The following is a 6975-nucleotide window of genomic DNA, read 5'->3' as shown; positions in this document are numbered from 1 at the left end:
GTTGGCCCGCACACGGTCCTCTTGCCTCTTGCCTTGCTGTACATTTGCATCTTGCTCTCTCAAGGCAAAAATGTTCCTTGATGGGCAGGATCCTTCTGCCTCCCTCAGGGCCCAGCCCTGCACCAGACACCTAAGGAGGTGCCTAAGGAGTAGCCCAACAGTGGCGTATGGGGGCTGAGTCAATGGCTAAACCCATGGGCTCCTGGGTCACCAGTCCATGACTGCTATGGCACCGTGGGAGCTCTTGAGAGCCATGTCTGCTTTGTCTAATGTCTGTGGTAGAGCAGCCTAAAAATATGAAACTCATCCATCTAAATTGCATCCTCTGGGAGCAGGATAAAAAGCACAAGTGCTAGGTGGGAAGAAACGTGGTATTTTAGCAGGGATGGAATCTTGGCTCATACCACTGGGAAGGAGACTGCTCTCTATCTGGCACTTACCATGTGCTAACAATGTATTTAATCCCCTCCAATTCCCTTCATTGTAACTTTCCACCCCCATTTTACGGATGGGGAAACTGAGGCCCAGAAAGTTTAAGTGAACTGAAGGGGGATCACACTTTTAGAAACTAGCAGGATTAAAAACAACTAAAATATTTACAGAGGTTTGCATTGTGCCAGGTACTGTAACAGTCTCAGCACCTTAGTCATTTGATTTTCACAAACATGCTGTGAGGCAGATACTGTTACTAACCCGCTTAACAGGTGATGGAACAGAGACCCAGGTGAGCAAATGGCCTGTGGTCACATATCCACTAAGCAATAAAGCTAGGTCTACTCCAGTGGCCATGCTCTCACCACACCTCTGCACCTCCTCCAGCCAGGCTCTCCCCCTGCCCAGACCCTTCACTTTGACCAAGTCCAGGGAACGATTCCCAGCAGGTGGCAATGCCCTTGCAGCAGCAGAGCCTTCTCCCCTCAGAGGTGGGTGCCATCACCCCAGCCAGCAGGTGGCTTGGCTCTGTTTTCCTTTCCTTTGGGTAGGAAAGCCCTAGGGGGTGAATAAGCCCTGAGTAAACAATGCTCCTGGCCTCCCTCCTCCAGGCCGGGTGGGGCCATCACTATTTCAGGATTCAACTCATCCCTCAGCCACCACCTTCGCTCAAAGTTACCTCTGTGGGGCTTGTTCCTCCAGCACTGCTCTCCTGGTCAGTGGCTCGGGAGCCTCCTGGGGGGACTGCAGGATCTCCAGTGCTGCCGCTGCCCTGGGGCACCTTCAGCAGCCTCTGGCCGGGTTTCCCTGCCACAACACCAGGAGCCAGGTACACTTTACCTGATTAAGCTTCAAAGGCGACACACCCAGAAGGGGAGGGAGGATGGTAGTGGGGGGGTGGGGGGTTCCTCTGATCTGGGATCAGCTCCCAAGGAGGAGAGAGGGCCACTCCTGGCCTCCTGTGATTGGCTGCCCTTAGTCAGGGCAAGAGACAGCAGCTCTAGGCTGGAGCCTAGAAGAGAGGAATGCCATCCTTCCAGGGCACTGCCTGCTGAGGACCGAGGGAGGGCCATACGCCTGGCCCAGTTGGAATAGGGGGAAGCAGATCACCTCTAGAATGGAAGTCTGTGCAGCGCGAGGGACTGAAATCAGAGTGTAGGAAGTGCATCCTGGGTGAGCAGGGTGAGAGCCCAGGAGCACACGGGGAGTCTCCTACAGTGGGGGGAAATCTTCATGGGTACCGGAAAACAACTTTCTCTGGAGCAGTTTTCATGATACCAGTTTGGGGGAGAGGGCTGTCAGGTGCATTGGGGAGTCCAACTCCGAGGTTGGACTGGGACGGGAAGGGCCGCATGGCTCTCCGGGGACATAGTCCAGGGCTGGTGAGGATGCTCGCACAGACAGCACTGCCAGGGACCACAAGGCAGCTGTGCCGCACATCACAGCTGCCTAAGCCAGGGCTGGAGGGGCCCTTTGGAGGTCACCAAGGCCACCCTCCTCGGTGGTCTGCTGAGGAAAGCAGCACCTAGAAAGGGAAGGGGACAAAAAAAAAAAAAAGGAAGGGAAGGGGTTTGCCCAGGGACACGCAGCCTGCTAGTTCAGCCTTCTGCAAAGTGAAAGCCCAGCCCCTGCCCAGTGAGGCTCTCGGGAGGAGGCCTGTGCTGGCTGTGGGGAGACCTGTGTTCCAGCCTCTAGTCCTCACCCTCCTGCCATGTCAAATCCTACACAGCAGACAAGACATAGCCTGGGGACTGGGCTGAGTGGCAAACAGGGCCTTCTCTCAGCTGTACTGGAGAGACCTCTTCTGTCACCTGCCTGCATATTGAAGAATAGTAACCAACTATACCCATGAGCACTTACTATGTGCCAGGCCCCTGTTCCACACACACTCTCACACACATTTATCATTCCCAACATCCCATGAGTGAGGTAAGTTACTATTTCCATTTTTTTTAGTCAAGTGGATGAAGACAGATTGATTTTCCTGCGGTCACACGGCTAGGAGTTGGCACTGGGATCTGGATCCTGGCAGTCTGGTCTGATGTCTACACTCTTGGCTACTTCCCCGCAATGCCCTTCTGGGCTGGGGAAGGTCCAGGATTGCCCGTGTGGGTCCATGTGGGGTCTGGTTTGAGCTGCCTTTGCACCACTGCAGGGACAGAGCTTTGAGAAAACCCGCTCTTCCAACTTTTTTATTCCTGGTCATCAATGGGGGAACTGAAGTCTGGAGAGAGTAAGGAGTTTACAGATGCAGATCTGAAGTTCTCCTGGATATCAGTTGGTTCAGGGCCTAACTCAGCAGCATTAGTGCACAGCTGCTTCCAAAATCCCCGCCGTTTATAGTACCATGTGTACTGTGTCCCTAGTATTTTTCTTTACATATACTCACTCCCCCACTTCTTTTTACTTGTACTTAGCATTAATATCTGAAAAAGTCATGGTGTATATGCTAATAATGTTTTTCTTCCAATATACCTTTAAATAATTACATAAGTACTAGAGTAAAAATTCTTCTTTCAGGAACCATCTAAAATCGCAAATGTGAACTGCACTTTGAGAGACCTTGGGCTAGTTTAAAGTCCTCTCTCTGTATCTGGAGAGGCTAAGGCTCAAAGAGGAGGCCTCCCCTTGCCTGAGGTCACACAGCAAGTAGCAGCAGAGCCAGGGCTGGGGCTCCTGACTCCCGGCCTGAAGCCCTGGCCCTCCATGTCCACCCCGATGCAGGAATCAGGGGAGCCCATGTGCCCTTTGGGCCAGCCCGCCCACAGCCTTAGCTCTGCACTCAGTTCCATTCCTGGGGAGGACACAGGGACTGCAGAGCCTTCTGCCAGCCTGGGGGGACCAGAAGAGGAATCACCCCCCCCCCTGAAATTCCAGCGTGGAGTGGAATTTCAACTAGGTGGGAATCTAACGGAGGGTCAGGGTCTTCTGGAGCCTGAAGGGCGGCTGCTAACGCTGAGAAGGAAGTCACTGTTGAACCCGCAGAACTGTGACTTGATGGGGAGAAGGCCACATGAGCAGTGCCTGGGATGTAAGGGAGAACAGCCAGCACGCACCAAGTGCTTATGCTGAGGCTGCTCTGGGGGTTTTATTTGTATGAACAATGCAATCCTTACGACAACCCAGCGCAGGTGGCAGTTGTTTCCCCATTTCGCAGTGAGGAAATGGAGACATATAGAGTTGGAAATTTAAGCTGCCTAGCTAGTAAGTGGCAGGGTTAGGATTTACACCCAAATTACTGGGCTGAGTTCACGCCACGTTCTTCACTGCCCCACTTGTTTTCCCAAGTGGATACTGATCTTTCAGGCAGTTTTTAGTCCCAGCCCTCTTGTGGTGGCTATCATTTAGTGGGCATTTATGCAGGCTAAGCCCTGGGCTCTGGTATTACTGCATGTGAGGAGGCTGGCACAGAGGGGGTAAGGATTGCCGGAGGGCACAGCTGGGTTGAGAAGTCAGGTCAATTCTTAGTTCTGGGCCCACATTCTGCCCACTCCACCCCTGCCTCCTGGGAGCCTCGTAGGAGATGCCTGCACAGTGGAGGGCAAGTACTCAGGGACAGATGGCAAGCACAGGTTTGGGGCACCCCTCTCCTAGCCCTTCAATCACTTCTTCAAGCTCAGTTCCCTCTTCAGCCCATAGGGCAGGGCCTGAGCTGTGGGAGCTGCTGGGGTTCCCCTACCCAGGACACAGAACCACTTGGGGCAGCTCGTGGCCAGCTCCTTGCCTGACACCCCAGATGCGGCACTCACCTAGGTGAGCATGTACCCCACGCCATGACTCCTGCCAATTGGTGCTGGGGCTAAAGTCTGGAGGGGCAGACAGATCATGGCCTTGAGGCCTTATAGATCCCAGGAAAAGACTCATACTTTAGAAAATGGGGAGCCCTTTATGGTTTTGAAGGAGGGAAGTAACACGATCAGAGTAAAGCAAGCTCTCTCAAGGCTCTAACAAGAACCGCTTTATCCCGTGAGAAATGAAGGTTTGTGCTGGGGCTGAGGAGAGGGGGCAAATTCCAGAACTATTTGGAAGTACATTTGGTGGGAGTTTGTGAGCAATTGGATGTGACAGCTGCAGAAAAGGGAAGAATCAGGAATTGATGACCTCCTTCACTTCACCCTCACTGTTGCTATTTCCTGGGCTTCTATTCTCAGCCTACTCAACTCAACCTAAAATGTAAGGTCTTCCGTGGTGTTCATTCTAGAATCTCTTTCTTTAGCCCAGACCTGATTCACCCTTCTAGCTTGAACAATTAAGATAAAAGAATGTGAAAGAAGCCAATTTTAAGGCAAAGATGAATTTAACCTTGGACATGCCGATTTTGATCAGTCTCTGGGGTGCTCAGGGGAACTCCAACTGAGAGCCAGAGAGACAACTCTGAGAACTCAAGGGTGGGTCAGTTCTGGGCTAGAGACAGAGATTCTAGAATGAACATCATGAAAGATGTGACATCTTAGATCAGCGGTTCTCAACCTGTGGGTCGAGACCCCTTTTTAACAATGAAAATACACTGCGGCATTAGGAAGGCTGAGAACCACTGTCTTAGATAGAGCTGAGTAAGCGGAGAACAGAAGCCTGGGAAATAGCAACATTTAGGGTGAAGGGATGGTAAGAAAGAATGAGGCAACCCAAGAGGCAAGGTCCCAGAAGCTGAGCACAGGATTTGCTAAAGGGGAGAAAGATCAACAGTATCAAATGTAGCAGAGAGGGCCAGAAAGATAATAACTGAGACATCCTCCAGGACTGGCGATTACAGGGCCACCTGTGCCCTTGCTGAGAACTGCTTCAGTGGAGCATGGAGAGTAAGGTCAGCCAGCAAGGCCATGGGGAGAGTGACCATGAGTGGACAGTGAAGGGCATAGAGACAGGGAGACTTCCTTGTAGCCAGAGGTGAGTGTAGAGCCCCTAGAACAGAAGTTCTCAACCTGTGGGTCGCGACCCACAGGAACTGTATTAAAGGGCCGCAGCATTAGGAAGGCTGAGAACCACTGCCCTAGAAGGGTCTTTATAGGCAGCGGACTCGAGCATGTTACTATGCTGAGAAGGGCCAGGAAACAGGCAAGACTGAAGAGACGATGGAGGTTCCAGGGAGTACAGGGTGGGTGTTGGCTCTGGACAGAAGGGACACACTAACCCCAAGACCACAGCAGAGCTGGTCATGATGAGTACAAATGAAGATTTGCAGATGGGGATGAGGGGTTAAGAGATCACAATGAATGGCCTCAATTTCCTTGAAGTAGGTCAAGATTTTCTAAGGGAGGGAGAAGAGGAAATATAGGAAGGTTGCTTAGGGGCCTCAAGAGTCTTGAAGAAGGATTAATGGCCCCTGTGGGGGCGTGAAGGAAACTATGAACCTGCTATCACCACCCTCAGCCCTGCACCAGCACTGAGTTGCCCAGGGAAGAGCAGAGGAGTCAGGCTGGATTTTTGCTGGCAGATGTGTAAGGATGGAAGCCAGGTAACAGGAATAGGAGGGTGATCCAATCGGGCTGAGTGAAAAACAGAGGCCACGTGGAGGTGGGCTGGTCTCTACCTCTCCATTAACACCCTTTGAGCCACATAGGGGTGAGTGCACCTCTAACTGTGGTGACACTTTTGAGGCTCCCAAGACCAAACCCAGTTACATTGTTTTTCCAGGCAGGACCAATCGATTGCACAACAGCACGGCTGGCCGGTTTGCTGGGGCTCCCCAATTCCATTACTCACAGAAAGATAATGAGGTGTGCTCTGGAGTTGTACAAAGATCTGGTTGTATGTAAAGTTAGAACATATTTAGATGTTTGGTTACTAGCTGAATTTTTATGTAAAGTTAGTCATTCCGCATGTTTTATGAATTTTCATATGCTGGGCTTATTTATGTCTGGGCTTATCTGTAGTTGGTAGCAGTTATATTAAAGCCAGGTTGGATCGTCATAGGACTTACCCAAGACTCAGAGAAACGTGGCACTTGAGGTTTCCTCCAGGCAGAGTGGTTTTAGAAGGCAGATATGGTAATGTTAGACACTAATTTCTGAATTGGTTATTCCTGATAAGCTAATACGCCATCTTTCCACCTTTGGGAAGCCCTGCTTTTGTCTGCCTCTTGAAATAAGTGCATCCCCATCTTGACAGAATAAAATGGGCCCAATGTAGCTTCCAAGGCAGTGCTTGGCTCTGGTATATTCCAACCACATGCCCAGCAAATGAACACTGGCAAAGACAGCAGGACCGGTTCCTGGCATTTACCTCCTGCTAAGCAGACCCCTCTTGGCTGTGTCCTTTACTTACTTCCACTAATAACAAAGTCTCTGCTGCTCCTGGAAGGCCATCTCTAGTACTTGTAAACTAGTGTTTTTCAACCTCTTTTTATCTCACGGCACATTTGAACCCATAGTTAACTTTCTGCAGCACACTTAAATTATGTTGATCAAGAAAAGGAGTAAAAAAACAATATACTTAACTGTGCTTAACTTCTTTTGAAAATAATTTTAATTACTGATCTTCAAGAACTTTGCGGCATACCTAAGACCCTCTCAGGGCACACTAGTGTGCCGCAGAACATGGATT

Source organism: Nycticebus coucang, chromosome 10 (genome assembly GCF_027406575.1).
Source record: "Nycticebus coucang isolate mNycCou1 chromosome 10, mNycCou1.pri, whole genome shotgun sequence".
In the NCBI taxonomy this organism is placed as follows: Eukaryota; Metazoa; Chordata; class Mammalia; order Primates; family Lorisidae; genus Nycticebus; species Nycticebus coucang.
The sequence above is the reverse complement of the archived record's forward strand: the minus strand, read 5'-3'. Positions refer to the sequence as shown.